Source organism: Dromiciops gliroides, chromosome 4 (assembly GCF_019393635.1).
Source record: "Dromiciops gliroides isolate mDroGli1 chromosome 4, mDroGli1.pri, whole genome shotgun sequence".
Classification (NCBI taxonomy): domain Eukaryota; kingdom Metazoa; phylum Chordata; class Mammalia; order Microbiotheria; family Microbiotheriidae; genus Dromiciops; species Dromiciops gliroides.
The window spans coordinates 270,763,773-270,783,758 of NC_057864.1; the positions used below are offsets into that span (position 1 = coordinate 270,763,773).

The window sequence follows — 19,986 nt, forward strand, 5'->3', positions numbered from 1 at the left end:
GAGAATGAAGGACAAATAACAACAATATGTGGGAGTATAATCCACAGGTATGGAGTAATAATTCCTGGTCACTCATTTTTTGCAAAAATAATAATAAAGCTTTGAACATTTTTTGAAAATTTGTCTTGATGATGCTTTGCAGTATTTTGCCTCAGGAGCAGCCCAGAATTGATGATACAAGGAAATACTTAAGTAGAGCCTGGGCTAGGCAGGCTGCCCATAGTGAGTGGCCCTAAAGCCCTAGGCTTTAATTCTAGAAGGCCCGTTATCTTAAGTTTGTTTATACTTTTGATGACCTTGAAATAGTAAAAACTGGAAGGGTTTATGTTTAAATTTGCTTGCCAAGCTTTTTTGAGAGTGTCTTTAAAGGAAGGATTTTTTTTTCCCCAGATTTTTTTTTCTTTCCTTTGATGGTAAATCACTGGCACCTTCTGTTTCCATTCCCTAGCCTTCTGACTTATCCAATGTTCAAACAGTGGGCATTGCCTCGGGCTAGCTTTTTGAGAGACAGGAAATTTCCTCTTTGACTTAAAAAGTTCAGATATTTTTGCTGTGGTCAATTTTGTCTCAAAGGAGAATTTTTGTCTTCCCATTTCTGAAAACATAGTTTGTATTTTGTCTTTTCTCTTCAAGAGTAGCAGTTTTTCTTTAGAGGCACAATTTTGTTTTTTCTTGTTTGGATTGTAGAATTTTTTAAAATGTAAATTTTGGGGGGGCAGCTAGGTGGCACAGTGGATAGAGCACTGGCCCTGAATTCAGGAAGACCTGAGTTCAAATCTGGCCTCAGACACTTGACACTTACTATCTGTGTGACTCTGGGCAAGTCACTTAACCCTCATTGCCCTGCAAAACAAACAAACAAACAAATAATAAATTAAATAAAATGTAAATTTTGTCATGTTGTTTTTGTTTTTGTTTTTCTGGAGATGTAGTTCTTGTTCATGACATCACATGGTGACGTCTTCACTTCTAGGTGAATTGGATTTAAGTGAGCATGAGTTGCACAAAGTAGTCAGTTTCACTCTCTCTTCCAGAGTAATGAATTTATCAAAACTTGTTTGACTTTATTCCAAAATGATATAAGCATGAAAATATTAGCACTGGGCCTGGAGTCAGGAAGATCTGGGTTCAAATCCAGTCTCAGACACTAGCAAGTCGCTTACCTTCTATCTGCCTCAGTTTCCTCAACCATAAAATGAGGCTAATAATAGCACCTACTTCAGAGTGTCATTGTGAGGATCAAATGAGATAATATTAGACAACAGTAGTCACTTAATAAATGCTTGTTCCTTCCTTCCTTTCCCTGTCTACTAAGAGCAGTCCTTTCTCTAGCTTCTCTTCAATGGCCAGGAGGACACTCCTATTTAACTGGTTTCCTCTACTAGTATCTTTCTTCCCAAGTAATGGGCTTGGGGTGTTGGGATGGATCCTGGACTCTCTTCCTCATGTGCTCAGTCAGTAGTCAACTTTCTGGATCTCACCTCAGACACTTACTAGCTGTGTGACCTTGGGCAAGTCCTTTAATCCCAATTGCCTTAAATATCCGGGGTCATCTCCAGTCACCCTGATCTATATCTATATCTATGTCTATGTCTATTTATATCTGTGTATCTATGTGTATGTATGTATGTATGTATGTGTCTTGCCACTGGACCCAGATGGCTCTGGAGAAGAGAATGAGGTTGGTGACATTGTATAGCCCTCCCTCACTTAAATCCAATTCACTGCAAGTCATGGTATTAGCCCATGTCTTGGTTCCCTTCTAGAATGAAGGACAAACAACAATAACAGAAGTGGAATAAGTTTTCTTTCCAGCTCATTGTTTTTTGTCCTTCATTCTCTTAAACGACCAATAGTAGTGTCCTAGCTCCCTAGGATAGGGTCATATACCTGGAAGGTCCTCAGGGCTTATCAATTAGAATTACAATTGCAAACCCTTTAGTTTTTAGAGGAAAAAATATGCCAATTAAAATTCACTGAAGTGTGGAGCAGCTAGGTGGTGCAGTGGAAAGAGCACCAACCTTGGAGTTAGGAGGACCTGAGTTCAAATCCAGCCTCAGACACTTGACACTTGCTAGCTGTGTGACTCTGGGCAAGCCACTTAACCCCAATTGCCTCACCCCCCCAAAAAAAACCAAAAACCAAAAAAAATCATTGAAGCTAGCAAAAATATAAAGAAACCCAAGATTTCTGTATTGAAGGATTTGCTTCTGATATCTGCTACCTGTGTACTTTTGTTGTTGTTGTTGTTGGTGGTCAGTCCTGTCCAACTCTTTCTGATCTCATTTTGGGGTTTTCTTGGCAAAGATACTGGGGTGGTTTGCCATTCCCTTCTCTAACTCATTTTACAGATGAGAAAACTGAAGCAAACAGGAGTAAGTGACTTGCCTAGGGTCACACACCTGAAGCTAGATTTGAACTCAGGTCTTCCTGTCTCCAAGAATGGCACTCTAGTCACTGTTCCACCTAGTTGCCCAAATTCCTCCTGGAGTCTTCATGTTGAGAAGGGGCCCAGACCAACCTTCCTTTGTTCTCCTAACTGTATTCCCAACTTTCTAGACTTCAAAACCATACCCATACTCTAGCTCCTGTGTCTCCCTATGCCTGCTGGTGAGTCTGTCTTCCTCAAGTCTCTCCCCACTGCAATCCATCTTCCATTCTGGCAGTAAAGTCATCATCCAGCTCTGACCTTGTCACCCCCTTTGCCCTGCAATAAACTCCAATGGCTTCCTCAAGGATTATATACAAAGTACTCTGGCATTCTTTTTCATAACATAGCCCCCTCCTGCCTTTCCATTCTTTTTGCACCTTACTCCCCAACAGATACTCTTCTTGCCTCTTCCACAAGCAAAACACTCCATCTCTTTGCTCTGGACACTTTCTCTGGCCATTCCCCCATGTCTGAAATGCTCTCCCTTTTAAAATCTACCTCTTGAATTCCTTGGCTTCCCTAATAAATGTTTATGGATTAATTGATTGATTGCAGCTCTCCAAAACTCCCAGTAGGCAGTTCCATTTTTTGGGTTTTATTTATTTTTTTGTTTTGTTTTGTTTTGGGTTTTTTTTTGTGGGGGGCAATGAGGGTTAAGTGACTTGCCCAGGGTCACGCAGATAGTAGGTGTAAAGTATCTGAGGTCAGATTTGAACTCAGGTCCTCCTGAATCCAGGGCCGGTGCTTTATCCACTGTGCCACCTAGCTGCCCCTCCATTTTTTCAAAAAGTCCCTCTGTTACCAGCCTCATCATCATGCTATAGGAGAGAGTGTTCGTTTTCCCCGTTGTCACAACATCAAAGCCCAAATGCAGTGCCTCACCAAGTGCTTTCATTCTGGAGTTTCTCTTTGAACTACTCTCTCCCTCAATATCTGACCTCCCATGACAATTTGCCCAGGAATCAAAAACACACCTCACAACCCTTGTGTCTCAGTGGGTCTCCATCTTTAATATCAAACTAAGACATGGTGACCATGATGTCCTGTTTTCTCCTGGCACGCAGTTGGCACTGTTTCCTTCCTATTTTGGCATTTTCCATGAGTCTAATAGTGAACAAAACAGCACCATTTCTCCTCAATTGTTTCTCCCACCCCTATAGGTCCCTCTGGGAGCAACTGGGTGGTTCCAATCCTCTAGGGCTGCTAAGCACTAAGCTGAGAGGGTAGAGGAAGGAGATATAATCGTGCTACATCTACCATCATCCCTTACACTTATGTTAATTCTCCCAGTATTTGCATTTTAGCTCTAAGTATACAAAATCAAAGGCTTTTCCCCACTGTAGAAAAATGTCTGATCCACTGAAGTATGTTTGTATGTATATGTGTGTGTAAAAATCACAGAACTTCAGACTCAGAAGGGACCTCGATAATATTTATTCCATTCCATCTAAGGTTGGCCCTAAAATATAAACCCACTTTTGTCACTTTGGGGAAGGAGCTAGGTCAGAAGAGATGGTAATAAAATCTTGACCGTCTTCATAGCCTCCAGATTCCTTATTATTCTTTTGGAGAGAATAAGCCTGAACAAAACTGTTAGAAGGCTAAGTAGTCTAGTGGATAGAATGCTGGAGATGGAATCAGAGGACTAAGGTCCAAACCCAGCTCTGATACATACTAAATGTGGAACTATGGGCAAGTCACTTAACTTCCTTGATTATCAGTTTCTTCATCCATAAAATGAGGATATTTCCTCCAATGATGGTTGTAAAGAAAGCACTTTGTAAAAATTAAAGTATACTTGACCTAATAGAGTAAAACATAGCCTTAAACATTCTATTCCCAAAAAGACCCTCTAATGTATATGTCAATATCATAACAAGGAACCCCGAGTTTCCTCGATAGATGCCACTAAGGAGCCAGAGAATTATAACATTGTTCAACATTCCATTGATAATCAATATCAAATCAGTCATAAAACAAGGAGACAGACCCTTGCCAAAGAGGTTTGCCACTGTCATGGAGGATATCCATGCAAAGTCCAAATGGAAGACAGATTCCCTAATAAATGATGAGGATGGGGCAACTAGGTGGCACAGTAGATAGAGCACCGGCCCTGGATTCAGGAGGACCTGAGTTCAAATCCAGCCTCAGATACTTTACACTTACTGGCTGTCTGGCCCTGGGCAAGTCACTTAACCCCAGTTGCCTCACCAAAAAAAAAAAAAAGAATCTGTAGCCTAAATTATGAGGTTACCCAGATACTTCTGTTTGTGGAAGATGTTATGCTGACTGCATTAAGCATCAGAATACTACAAAGCCTTCCCAAGGATCTTCATAGTTGTTATAATTGAATTAATGATTCTATCCTGTTGTAATCTGCAACTAATTGCAGTTTTTAAAAATTATTATCATTATCTCTGGTACTAGGCACAGAGAACAAAACAGCAGTATTTCATTTTGAAGATACTTGTTATCCAAGAATGTGTCAGAACCATTTGCATGTTCTAGCAAGAAGTCTGATTTGATCACCATTCAACATTGCTGAGGTTTCTGTTCTTTATCCATTTCATTGCCCCATCCTGGGACTATAGAATTGCTATGAATTTTCCATACTCCCAGTGGAGCAAACCCAGAATAGGGTGGTCCCAGAACATCAAATGCAAAACTGCCTCTAGGGGTCCTTCCTGGGCCTGAATGTCATTTGGTTTGGAGTATCACCATCAGGAAGGAGGGTCACTCCCAGAATTTTAATCTAACTGAGAAAGGTTGAAAGGAATGGAAGAATGTTGGGCCAAGGTTGCCCTAAATCATGGTAGCACAAAATGATGTTATGTAAGTGCTAGGCCCATGAGAACTTGATCAAGTAAATCAGGTGGCAGCATCCAGGCTCCAGAATCCTTGAAGAATACTAAGATGTAATGTTATGAAACTGGAGAGAAAAACATTTAACCTACTTTTTGGAGATGAGGACTAAGGAGCAATTGGGAAATGAATACACTTCCATTTTTAAAAAATCATTAAAGCCTTGAAACCAACATGGCCCATGGACAGCAGCCAGAATTTAGCATGAATAATGAAGTTCTCATTCATTTTGTCCAATGATTTCCATTCTCCTCTTTCTACCTTATTAAAGGGCCATGGAGGTAAAAATACATATCCCCAGACAGAGATTGGGACAGGACATTTTGCCACTTGAGGAAATTTATAGCCAAAGACATTCAGCAGGGGATGAACTGTACCTCTGCCATTGTTCCAGACTTTTAAATTATAAATCACCAGGCAGACAAAATTAAGCTGTGATAGGTAGTGCACTTGCAGAAAGCCAACACATGCCTCAGCAAGTCCTACTGCAAAGCCCAAGGGTCCAAGTCTGTTTATTTTAACCTTTTCCCAGTTTCCCACACCAGAGGAGTTTGGCTGCTCCTTCTTCCCTATCACCCCTTTGGACCAAAAATGAGGATATCCATTCTCTCCAAAACCCCTTTCTTAGCACTGCCAAAGAAGAACAGAAATAGACCATTCAATCTGACAATTAAGAGATCATTGGTAGCTTTGGAGAGAGTAGTTTTGATTGAATGGAATTGAACAGAAGCCAGATTGTGGAAAGCTAAGAGAAGAGTGAAAGGAGAAGCAGAGGCATCTATTGTTAACTACTCTGTGGGCTTTGACATGGGCAACTACCCTCTTCTTGATACTCTCTTCTTTCTAGGTTTTCAGGACACTATTCTCTCCTGGTTCTACTCCTAACTATCTGACTGTTCCTTATCAGTTACCTTATTGTCCCTTCCCTTTCTTTCCTTCCTTTCTCTTCCCTTCCCTTTCTTCCCTTCCTTTCTCTTCTTTTCCCTTCCCTTCCCTTCCTGTCTTTCCTATTCTCTTCTTCTATACTACCTTAGTTGGTGATATAATTAGCTTCCATAGATTTAATTATCATCTTTATGTTGATAATTCTTAAATCTACTTACCCAGCCTAAACCTCTCTGCTGACCTCCAGTCTTATGCCTCCAACTGCCAATTATCATCTTGAACCAGATGTCCTGTTGACATCTTAAACTCAACATGTCCAAAACTGATCTCATGATGTTTTCCCCTAAGTCTTCCTATCCTCTTTATTTCCTTGTTACTGTCAATGACACCACCATCTTCCCAGTCCCTCAGGTTCACCACATCATCTTTGGATGTCATCCTTGACTCTTCACCATCTCTCCCTCCTGCCCCCATATGCAAACTGTTGCCAAGTCCTGTTGATTTCAGCTTTGTCAAATCTCTCAAATATGACTCCTTCTCTCCTCTGATACAACTATCACCCTGGTATAGGCCCCCATCCCCTCATTTTTGCCATATCCTGATGGTTAGTCTGACCATCACAAGCCTCTCCCCATTCTAGTCCATCTCTCATTCAGCCATCAAAGTGATCTATCTTCCCGTCCAACCATGTTACCTCACGACTCAGCAAACCCCAATGGCTCCCCCTCTCCTCCAAGATCAAATACAAAATTCTCTGCTTGGAGTTCAAAGCCCTTCCTAACCCCCTCCTACCTTTCCAATCTTCTTACACCTGACTCCCTACCATGAACTCTTCCATCCGGTAGCCCTGACCTCCCTGCTATTCCTTGAACAAGATACTCTGTCTCCAGACTGGACATTTTCCCAGGGTGTCCCTTATACCAGGAATGTTTTGCCTCCTCTTCTCTGCCTCTTGCTTTCCCTAGCTTCCTTCAAATCCCAGCTAAAATTCCATCTTCAACAGGAAGCTTTTCCCAATTATTCTTAATTCTGGTGCTTTCCTTCTACTGATGATTTCCTATTTATTTTGATTATAGCTTTCTTCTACATAGATATTTGCTTGTTTTCTCACCCAATAGATTTTGAATTCTTCAAGGTCAAGGACTATCTTTTTCCTTTGTATCCTTGACCCTTAGAAAGTACTTTAGCTTTAGAGGAAATGCTTAATAAATGCTTATTGACTGGCTGACTGAATGAATGAATGAATGAACAGGTAAATGACTCATCCCAAGTAACACATATTTTCTAGATGAGCAAGATGAAGGGTACATTTTTTAAAAAAAAATGTAGGCATAGTAGGGCAGCTAGGTGGCACAGTGGATAGAGCACCAGCCCTGGATTCAGGAGGACCTGAGTTCAAATCCGGCCTCAGACACTTAACACTTACTAGCTGTGTGACCCTGGGTAAGTCACTTAACCCCAGTTGCCTCACCAAAAAAAATTTTTTTTTTTAAATGTAGGCATAGCATCTGAAGATTTTGCAAGCAATTCACTGTGTCTATGAAGGAAACTTGCCCCCATCACTCCCATAGTCAATAATATATACCAGTTTGGAAATGTATAAGTTATTGAGAATCTAAAGCACAGTTACAATGAGAGCCAGAGTTATTCAAGTCCTAGTTAATCATCTTTTTAAAAAAATTTATGTAAATAGTATTTTACTTTTCCAATTATATGTAAAGATAGTTTCCAACAGTCATTTTAAGAATATTTTGAATTTCAATTTTTTCTCCCTCCCTTTCCTTTCCCCTCCCCAATACAGCAAGCAACCAAATAACCATCTTTTAAAAAAATATTGATATTATTAGTTTCTATATCACCTACATTTCTCAATGTATCTGGTTCCCCTCCCTTTTCCAGGGAAATATCCCTTGTAACGAAAAATAAACGAGAGGAAGGAAAATAGTTCATGATAATTAACCAACATACTGAAAAATGTAGGGCAGTATATGTAGTGTTCAATATTGATAGTCATCCACCTTTTTTTTTTTTACAGGGCAATGGGGGTTAAGTGACTTGCCCAGGGTCACACAGCTAGTAAGTGCCAAGTGTCTGAGGCCAGATTTGAACTCAGGTATTCCTGAATCCAGGGCCAGTGCTCTTTATCCACTGTGCCACCTAGCTGCCCCCAAATTCCACTTTTTTTTTTTAGTGAGGCAATTGGGGTTAAGTGACTTGCCCAGGTTAAGTGACTGTGCCATCTAGCTGCCCCTAGTCATCCAACTTTGCAAAGAATGGGGTACAGGAACTGCCTTCTTACCACTCTTGTTTGAAGCCAAGTCTGGTCATTGTAATTTCATAGCAGTTAATTTCTAGGGATCCCGAGTTTGGCAATCTATCATTTCAGAAGTTGTGGAAGCAGACCCCTTGGCCTGTTCCAAAGGGCAACAAAGAATGCATGGATGAGCTAAGAGAAAATATCACACTTTTCCCTTCTCTCCCTACCCCCTCCATTGGCCATGTCATCAGAGAGAGTAGAATAGTAAGAGACAACACATCTAATTACCAGCAAAGAAATTTGTAGATGACCAATACAGAGAGATGGATACCAGAGGGAGGAAGCATGAGCCCTTATGGCTTTTGGAAATTTGAACATGAAATGAAAAGAAGTGCTGGATATGAACTTAAGAAAGGAACAGATTCTAGGAGGTCAGATGAGCAATCTACCTTTCACAGAGATGTATCCGAGGGGAGCTTGGGTGAGGATTCTACAAAGAGAAAAAGAACTTAAAATACAAGGATTTATGATGTTTTTTGCTACATATGTATTCTATGTGTGTTCTGCACCATCATTATTGTGTAAGTTTGAGCCCACTATTCCCAAAGGTTCTGTATATATTTATGAATGTGCCCCAGAATTTTGTGGGGAATATTTTGTGCCAATTGTTCTTACTATACATCTTTAGTAAATGCCTTTGCTAAAAGCTAATTAAGGGTGCTGGCCAATGACTAATGGATTACTAATATACTGATAACGGCTCAGAAATAATAGTGTTAGAGGTATAGCCCCACAATTTTATCCCTAGAACTTGAAATAGCTGTTACTCATCTGAGTAAGTGATGAGTTGGGAAAAGTCATTGGGGGCAGTGGGCTATATTACACTTTGGGGGCTTTGTCTAGAATATATTTGGGTGCCCTTCTCAATTACAGTGATCCACTCGGGAGGTTCTCTATCTGGGACTCTTATAATTGGTTATCCTAGTTTCACAGGGATCCCCTGGAGAAAAATTAGCATATTTTTATTTTCTTTTAGATTATAATTGGACAGTTAGGTTTCTGGTATGTTTCCTTTTCAAGTCAAATCATTTCCTTTGAGATAACTTTGATTGTTTGAACATTTTTGTGCTTTTATCTGCTACATCACTTTACCTATTATCAGTACTATCACTAATACGAACTGTATGTATTTTGAATCCCTAAAATAATGGTGCCTAGTCATTGGCCTAGAGCAGAATATGATAGTTCATACATGTTCATATATTTCCCTTTTTTACTTTTAAGCAGATGTAAATTTCTTGCTTTATTAAGATAAGAATCTTATATGAGGGGCAGCTAGGTGGTGCAGTGGATAGAGCACTGGTCCTGGAGTCAGGAGTACCTGGGTTCAAATCCAGCCTCAGACACTTAACACTTACTAGCTGTGTGACCCTGGGCAAGTCACTTAACCCCAGTTGCCTCACTAAAAAATAAAAAAATAAAAAAGAATCTTACATGAACTTATCTGAGATCCTTATAGACTAAAAGTCCACAGGACAAAAGTTTTCCTATTGTCCTAGAAACTTTACATAATTAATCCCAAATTTTTCATCTCTTTTGGGAGTCTCATACCTTTTCGGTGTTTTCACAAATTTGTTTCATTTTCAAGTTACTTTTCCTAAAGACGGATGAGTCTGAGCCTGCAGTTGGATTCCCTACATGTTTCAGGGATCCGTGGGGAAATTTCAAGTGCCCCAAGTACAGAGATTTAGAGAAATTTTCCTGGATTCAAACTGGTCTGAACCTGTGGGTCTAGAGAAGAGGAGTCCTTAATTAGTGGAGGGAGAAGATGAATGCCAGCACCCCCACTCATCCCAGGTCACATCAAATACCAATTTGTTATAGTACTTGGTACATGACTGAGCCCAGAACAGAAGGCTCTCTGAGTGTGAGAGGGAGAGGTTCAGTGTCTTAGCCCACATGATGCTGGTGGGTCAGTGTTGTTAAACATGCACCAAGCCAAAGAGGTTTGTGTTCTGGCAGGAGTCAGGGGGTCACCTGTACTCAATCTCAGGTCCTTAATCCTGGTGAAGAGAATTCCACATGTTTTGGGAGCTTTGTGAAAGCCAGGCTTTCCCTCTGAGAAGGGAGTTTTTATTTTCTTTTCTCTATTTTGTTCATTGTTTGGGGGTTGGCAAGACCTTTTCTTTTTTTTTCTTTTTTTCTTTTTTTTTTAATTAATAAAGTATTTTATTTTTTTCCATTACATGTAAAGATAGTTCTCAACTTTTGTTTATAAAAGCTTTACAATTTCAGATTTTTCTCCCTCCCTCCCCTCCCTCCCCCTTCCCCTAGACAGCGGGTAATTTGATATAGGTTTTATATATATATATATACACACACACATAATAACATTAAACATATTTCTGTGTTAGTCATGTTATAAGAGAAAAAAAATCAGAGCAATGATGAAAAACCTCAAAATAGAAAAAAACAACAGCATCAAAACCAAAAGAAATAGTATGGTTCATTCAGCATCTATACTCCGCAGTTCTTTTTTTTTTTTCTTGAATTTGGAGATCCTTGGGAAGACCTTTTCAAGCACCAAAACAGGTGGCAACCTATTAGAACTTTGTAGAATGGTATCTGTTTATTACATCGCATCACCCATGCATTTGCAAGTATGGAAGATTGTTCATTTCCTGATTGTAAACTGTGCCGCTTGGACTTTTCTGAGAATCTTTACTACAAGGCACTGGAGAAGGCACTGGAAATGATTAATAGTTGAGTCTCTCCAAATCAACAGAGAGCTATCTGTAATTTGGGGCTATGACTATTTGATACTAAGCAGCCTGAGGATACACGACCCCCTGTGACAGAGAGAAATGTTGGCTATGTAAGAAAGGAACAAATCTTTGGAGCTTATCTAAGGAGAGTTGTGCAAAGACTCTACAAAGAAAGGACTTTCAGTAGCAGGATTTGTGAATCACCCTTTGCCACATGTGAAATCCTACATGTATAACCTACTACCAATATATTCTAAGTTAAACACCACTATGCTCATGGATGTAGTTATGCGTTTGTGGGAGAATGCACTCTGGACTTTTGTGGGGAATATTTTGCAGCAACTGTTCTTACTATACCATCTTAACAAATACCTGTGCTAAAATATAATTAAATGTACTGGTTGATTTTTTAATAGAAAGCACAGATATGGGGACTCAAGAGTATTGTTAGTATTAGGGGGCAGCTAGGAGGTGCAGTGGATAAAGCACTGGCCCTGGATTCAGGAGGACCCGAGTTCAAATTTGGCTTCAGACACTTGACACTTACTAGCTGTGTGACCCTGGGCAAGTAACAATCCTCACTGCCCCACAAAAAGAAAAAAAAGTGTGTTAGCAGTATAGTCCCATGAGGTCACCCCTAGAATCTGAGGTAGCAACCTCTCCACTAGTGCAAGTGAGGTTGGGAATGTAGCCCCAGAGACGTTGCAAATATTTAGACTATGATTGGTCTTGAATTCAGGACATGTGAGTGTTGTATCTTCTCTCCTATGTATGTCCATTCCATTAATTCATAAATTCACAGAATCATAGAATTGAAGAGTTTCAGGATTGGAAGGGATGTCAGTAGCTGTTTAGTCCAAATGCTACTTTAAAAAAACTATGCCACAATGTACTGGTAAGTGATAATTTGGCTTCTATCTGATTATCTCCACTGGTGGGGACCCCACCATCTCCCCAAGTCTATTCCACCTTTGGATAGCCTAATTGTTAGGAATATTTTTCCTCCTATCAAGATTAAATTTGCCTCTTATCTACATAGTATTTACAGGGATTTAAGAGCAGCGAGGTGGTGCAGTTGATAAAGCACTGACCCTGGAGTCATGAGGACCTGAGTTCAAATCTCACTTTAAACACTTATTAGCTATATAACCCTGGACAAGTCACTTAACCCTGATTACCTTAAACATCCAGGGCCATCTCTAGTCATCATGATGTATGTCTTGCCACTGGACCCAGAGGGTCTGGAAGGGAGAGTGAGGTTGGTGACCTTGCACAGCTTCCCCCCTTAAATCCAATTCAGTGCAAGTCATGACATCTATCATGGTCCTCTTCAATAACTAAGGACAAACAACAACATTTACATGGATTTAGAACTGAAAAAGACCCCAGATACCATCTAGTCCAATCTTCTTATTGTTATAGATAAGGAAATTGAGGCCTAAAGAGATAAAGTGACTTGTCCAAAGTCACACAGATGTAACGATTAGAATAACGCCACCTGCTGGAGACTTACTGTAGAAGAGTTCTGCCCATGAAGTGAAGGTCTTTGAGGGCAAGACCAGGAGTCTTTTATTTGGCGTCAGGAAGTGACCACGGGCTAGTGGGAGGAGGAAGGAAGAGACTGGCGCTTGCTCTCACTCTCTTTCCTTTGGACTCTGGTGGAGAGCAGAGCTAGAAATGTGCTCTCCCTTTAATAGATAGAAATCTAGGCCTTTCTCTCTCTATCAAATTCTTATTCTCCTTAATAAATGCTTAAAAGTCTAACTCTTGCTAAAGCTTATAATTTATTGGCGACCACTCATTAGATATTTTAGACAGTTTAGCTAGAATTTTAGCCCTTAACACAGATAATAAGTGGTAGAGCCAATATTTGAACCCAGGTGCTGCCTCCAAATCCAACATCCTTTCTACTTCCATCTATTGTTCTCAGTTCTGCTTTTTCAGGCCAGACAGAACTGAATCTAATCCTTTCCCCACATGTCACTGCTTCCCTCTTCATTGATTATTTTTAAAATATCAAACCATTGTATATTAAAATCAGATAATATTCTAATTATCCCTACCAATCTACAATTGCTTAATCTTGCAAATGAAATAGAGTTTTAGCCTCTCATTGTTGACTCGTTTTCATTTTTCTCTTGTTGACTGTCTAATGAAATATAATCTTTTGGCTGCTTTTGGGTGACAAGAATAAAGGCTTACTGGTCTATGTGGAAGGTATAACAATAACTAGCATTTATGTATCACTTTCATGTTCACAAAGCACTACAAATATCTCATTTTATCCTCACAATATCATCTTATTTTATCATCACACACTAAACACCTTCCCACTGCCTAATACCTCAATAGCTTATGCACAAGTACATATGGTTTTAAAAAAAATGCTTCCCTCATGAATGTTGGTAAGATCAAACCCATTAACGGTAATAGTAGTTAGCAATTATATTGTACTTTAAGGTTTGTAAAGAATTATCTAATCTTATTTTCACAGCTTTTAGAAGTGGGGCTATTATTATCACCATTTTACAGAAGAGGAAACTGAAGCAAAGTAACTTGTCCAGGGTCTCACTGCTAGGAAGTGTCTGAGGCTAGAGTTGAACTTAGTTCTTCCTGACTTCTTGTACTGCTCTCTTACCCACTGTGGCACCTAGCTGTCTAGACTTTAGTGGTTACAAAAAAGACCCCCTTCTCCCCTCCCCATCCTCCTCTTGTGCCCTCTACCAGGACTGCCCATCTGTTTATTTTATTTTATCTTTTTGAGACTGCATCTCCCTATATGGCCCAGCCTAGAAGTACAGCAGCCCAGGCTAGAAGTACAGAAGCTACTCACACAGCCTGATCCCAATATCAATCAGTTTAAAAGCTTGAAGCTGTTCTGGTTTTTTGACCTGGGATAGTTTTTCCCTTATTAGGCAGCCTGGTGGATCCTCCCCCATCCCCATCCTCATCATACTAGTGCTAAGCTGAGTGATGGCACCTGAACTCAATTTGGGTTTCAGTTCTACTCTGGCTGGAGCTCCAAACCCAAGTGATCTATCATCTACAGCCTCCAAAGAGTAGAAGTGATCACAGGTATGTGCCCCCATGCCTGACCTGATCTGTTCTTTAAGTAGAATGGACAGAGCTAAGATTCCTGTGAGAATCTATCCATTTTAATTCATTACCCTTAGGATACCTCTAACAGTGATTATTTTAGCCTCCACTGCCTGAAAGTTGGCTATATTACATTTTATTCCTCTTCCAGAGTTCTTCACCACTCTTGAGTGGGTTGGGGGGGGCGGAGTTCCAGTGTCTGTGTCATTGGCTTCAGTCCCCACAGATTGTCTTCCCTCGATTTTAGGGGGTCCCCCTGTACCCCAGTTCTATTTAACCACTTAATTACAAAGTAATATTTACCTCAAAGGTATAGCAAGAAGAAGCATATAAATGTTCCCTCCCTCCAACATGTGTGGTCCATAATCCCCTTCTTACCCAACCTCAGACTCTGGGAAAGGGAGGGAAATTAGGTTCAGAGCTTAACTCAATTCATACATAGCATAAGCTCACCAAGTTCCAAGTCCAATATCTCCCAAGTGGGCTTGAGTCCTAGGCACACTGGTTTCTCTGGGCTTTCCTTTTTGGCAACAACCAGCTACCAGAAATCTGGTCAAGAATCCTGCCTCCAGGCTCACCATGGCACGAATCTGGGTTCAGGAGCTCCATTGTCTTCACCTAGAAATGAAAAGAAGAAGCAAAATAGAAAAAATCCCAAATCTGTTTCTTGGGGCCATGGGGCCTATAAGGGAGAGGGAGAAGAGAAGTTAGTTCTAGAAGTTAGTTGATGACACCTGGGCTGTGAATGAACAAAACTTTCACTCCTCTGCATAGCTCGAGTGGGAGCAAAACTGTTTCAAATTGGTCATTTTAAAGAAGGGGCCTGTTCTAGCTCCCTAGCCAATGGAAAGAGGCTGCTTCTTACACACATGATAGGGGGATGCAGAATATCTTCATGCAGAAGTAGGTCCCTATATCTCTATTTTGGCATGTGTACCTAAGTCCAGTTACATTCCAATAAAATAGATAAAGCAACGACCTTTAATACTTATTTTAAATGCCAAAGCAAAAAGGAAAACACCAATGATAAGTAGGGGTATAAGCAGTTGCATATTACTCCATTCTTGATGGATTTAGGTGGTATAGTGGATAGAGAGTACTGGTCTAGAGTCAGGAAGACCTTTGATCTCTTTGGGATACAGACCTAGTAGTAGCATTGCTGGGCCAAAGGGTATGCACAATTTTATAGCTTTTTGAGCATGGTTGCAAATTGTTTTCCAGAGTGTTTGAACCAGTTCACAACCCTGCCAACAGTACATTAGCATCTCTGCTTTTTCACATCCCCTCCAGCATGTCTTTTTCCTTTTCTGCAAACTTAGCCAATCTGATGGGTATGAGGTGGTACTTTAGTTATTTTCATTTGCATTTCTCTAATCAGTAGTAAGTTAACGCATTTTTCATATGACTATGGGTAGCTTCGATTTCTTCTTCTGAAAACTGCCTGTTCATATACTTTGGCCATTATCAATTGGGGAATGACTTGTAGTTTTTATAAATTTGATTCAGTTCTCTCCATACTTGAAAAATGAGACCTTTATAAGAGAAACTTGCTATAAAAATTATTTCCCAGCTTCATGCTTTCCTTCTAATTATGGCTGCATTTGGTTGTGTTTCTATGAAAACATTTTAATTTCATGTAATCAAAATGATCAGTTTTACCTCCCATAATCTTCTTTATCCCTTGTTTGGTTACAAATTCTTTCCTTATCTACATATCTGACAAGAAAATTTTTCCATACTCCCCTAATTTCCTTATGATGTCACCCTTTATGTCTAAATCAAGTACCTATTTTTACTTTATCTTGGTATACAGGGTGAGATGTTGATCTATGCCTAGTTTGCCAAACTGCTCTCCAGTTTTCCAGGAATTTTTGTCAAATAGTGGATTCTTGTTCCAAAAAATTGGATCTTTGGGTTTATCAAATACTAGATTACTATGGTCGTTTATTACTGTGTATTGTATACTTAATCTATTCCACTGATCCAGCACTCTATTAGCCAGTATCAGATTGTTTTGATGATTACTGCTTTATAATATAGTTTGAAATTTGGTACTGCTAGGCTACCTTCATATTTTTTTCATTGATTCACTTGATGTTTTTGAACTTTTGCCCTTCCAGATGAATTTTGTTATTATTTTTTCAAGATCTACAAAATAATTCTTTAGTAGTTTCAATGTTATTTTATATCCTGAAACTTTGTGAAAGTTAATTGTTTCAACTAGTTTTTTAGTTGATTCTCTAAGTTGGAGTTCTCTAAGCATGCCATCATACAATCTGCAAAGAGTGATGATTTTGTTTCTTCATTGCCAAATCTTATTCCTTCTATTTCTTTTTCTTATTGCTATAGCTAGTATTTCAAGTATAATATTTAATAATAGTGTTGTTAATGTAGATTTTTGTTTCACCTCAGATCTTATTGGGAAGGCTTCTAGTTTATCCCCATTACAGATAATGCTTGCTCTTGGTTTAAGATAGATACTACTTATCATTTTAAGAAAAGTCCCATTTATTCCTATGCTTCTAGAGTTTTTTTTTAAAGAATTGAATCTTGTATTTTGTAAAAAAAAAAAAACACCTTTTTCTGTATCTGTTGAAATAATCAAATTATTTTTGTTGTTATTATTATTGATATAGCAAATTGTGCTTGTAGTTTTCCTATTATTGAACCAGTCCTACATTTCTGGTGTAAATCTCTCCAGGTCATACTTTATGATCTTTGTGATATATTGCTATGCTTTCCTCGCTAGTATTTTAATTTTTTTATCAATATTCATTAGGGAAATTGGCCTATATTTTTCTTTCTCTATTTTTGCTCTCCCTGTTTCAGGTATCTTATTTGTGTCATAGAAAGAATTTGGTAGGACTCCTTTACATATTTTTTCAAATAGTTTATATAGTATTATAATTAATTGTTCTTTAACTTTTGGTGAAATTCACTTGAAAATTCATCTGGTCCTGGGCATTTTTTTAATTAGGGCATTTATTCAATTATTCAACTTGCTTAATTTCTGTTTCTAAGAAAGGATTAAGTATTCTATTTCATCTTCTGTTCCTCTGGGCAATTAATATTTTTATAAAAATTTATCCATTTCATTTAGATTATAAGTTTTATTGATGTATAATTGAGCAAAATAATTCCTAACAATCTCTCCATTTTTAAACTAATACAAGATGGGCGGGGGGCACCTAGATGGTGCAGTGGATAAAGCACTGGCCCTGGATTCAGGAAGACCTGATTTCAAATCCGGCCTCAGACACCTGACACTAGCCTGTGTGACCTTGGGCAAGTCACTTAACCCCCATTGCCCTGCAAAAAACAAAACAAAACAAAAACCTAATACAAGATGGTTTTGATGACTACTACTTTATTATATGGTTTAATGTCTGAAAGTGCTATTCCCCTTCATCCCTACTTCTTTTCATCAATTCTCTGATGTTTTAGATCTTTTATTTTTCAAAATGAATTTTGTTAGTATTTTATCAATTTCTATAAAGTATCCCCTTGGTAATTGGATTGGTATAGCATTATAAGTCTAAATTAATTTTGATAGTATTGTAATTTTTATTATATTGGCACAACTTAGTCTTGAGCACTGGATATTCCTCCAACTATTTAAGTTTTTCTTGATTTCTTTTTTTTTTTTTTTAGTGAGGCAATTGGGGTTAAGTGACTTGCCCAGGATCACACAACTAGTAAGTGTTAAGCGTCTGAGGCCGGATTTGAACTCAGGTACTCCTGACTCCAGGGCCGGTGCTATATCCACTGTGCCACCTAGCTGCCCCTTGATTTCTTGAAAGAATACTTTATAACTGAATCTGTACAAGTCTTTTGTGTCCTTTGGTAGGTCATTCCCCAGATATTTTATGCATTTTGTAGTTATTTAGAATGGGATTTCCTTTCTACTATTGCTTTTTGTGTTTTGTTATGATATAAAAATGCTGTTGATTTTTTAAATTCAAAATTATTATTTATTTTAACACTTTTTTCTTTTAAAATTTTGAATTCCAAATTCTCTCCCTCCCTTCCTTCCTCCCATTCTTCCCTACCTACTGAAAAGGCAAGCAAAATGATATCAATAATTATAGGTGAAATCATACAAAAGAAAGCAAGAAAATTATGCTTCAACCTGAACTCAGAGCTCCCCAGTTCTTTCTTTGGAGGTGGATAGTGTGTGTGCGTGCGTGCGTGCGTGTGTGTGTGTGTGTGTGTGTGTGTATTCCATCATGAATCCCTTGGAATTGTCTTAGATCCCTGTATTGATCAGAGTAGCCAGATCTTCCACAGTTAATCATCATTGTAATATTGCTGTTACTGTGCACAATGATCTGGTTTTTCTCACTTTATTTTATAATAGTTCATAGAGGTGTTGCCCTGTTTGTTGTTTTCTTTTTTTCTGAAACTATGCCCTCATCATTTCTTATAACACAATAATACGCCATCACAATCACAAGCTACAATTTGTTCAGTCATTCCCTAATTGATGAGTATCCCCTCAATTTCCAGTTCTTTGCCAAAGCAAAAAAAGCTAATATAAATATTTTTACATATATTTTTTCTTTGATCTCTTTGGGGTACAAACCTAGTAGTGACATTTCTGAGTCCAAGGGTATGCACAATTTTCTAGCTCTTTGGGCAAAGTTCCAAATTGTTCTTCATAATGATTGGATTTGTTCACAACTCTACCAACAGTTTATTAGTCTACTTAATTTCCCTCATTCCTTCCAGCATTTGTCATTCCTAATAGGTGTGAAGTGGTTCCTCAGAGTTGTTTTCATTTGCATTTCTCTAATCAGTAGTGATTTAGAGCATTTTTTCATGTGAGTATAGATAGCTTTGATTCCTTTTCATATCTTTTGACCATTTTTATTTATAAAAATTAATTTCCCAATTGGGATTTATCAATTGGGAAATTTTTTTTAATTTTTTTTTTTGCAGGCAATGGGGGTTAAGTGACTTGCCCAGGGTCACACAGCTAGTAAGAGTCAAGTGTCTGAGGCTGGATTTGAACTCAGGTACTCCTGAATCCAGGGCTGGTGCTTTAACCACTGCACCATCTAGCTGCCCCCAAAATATGGAACGCTTCACAAATTTGCGTGTCATCCTTGCGCAGGGGCCATGCTAATCTTCTCTGTATCATTCCAATTTTAGTATATGTGCTGCCAAAGCAAGCACGAAATTTATTTTTTTTATTTGATTCAGTTTCCTATATATTTGAGAAATGAGGCCTTTGCCCTTGATATTTTTGATAATACTTCATTGGTTAGGTTAACTTTTTTTTGATGAGGCAATTGGGGTTGTGACTTGCCCAGGGTCACACAGCTAGTAAGTGTTAAGTGGCTGAGGCCGGATTTGAACTCAGGTCCTCCTGAATCCAGGGTCGGTGCTCTATCCACTGTGCCACCTAGCTGCCCCAGTTAGGTTAACTTTTAGCAAAATGTTATGCTATCAGAAATAACAAGCAGAATGATTTCAGAAAACCTGGAAAGACTTATATAAACTGATGTATAATGAAGTGAACAGAACCAAGAGAACATTGTACATAGTAACAACAATATTGTTTGATGAAGCCCTGTGAATGACAACTATTCTCAGCAATACAATGATCAAAGACTGTCCCGAAGGACTAATGATGATGCATACTATCCACCTCCAGAAAAAGAACTGATATTGATTGAACACAGACTGAA

General features: G+C 38.8%; 1 non-coding gene across 1 annotated transcript; it reads right to left on the reverse strand.

The window, feature by feature from the left end:
- Positions 1–19,364: 19,364 nt before the first annotated feature.
- Positions 19,365–19,471, reverse strand: LOC122726864. Its single transcript, XR_006352858.1, has one exon. It is a non-coding gene; the product is annotated as a U6 spliceosomal RNA (small nuclear RNA).
- Positions 19,472–19,986: the final 515 nt, after the last annotated feature.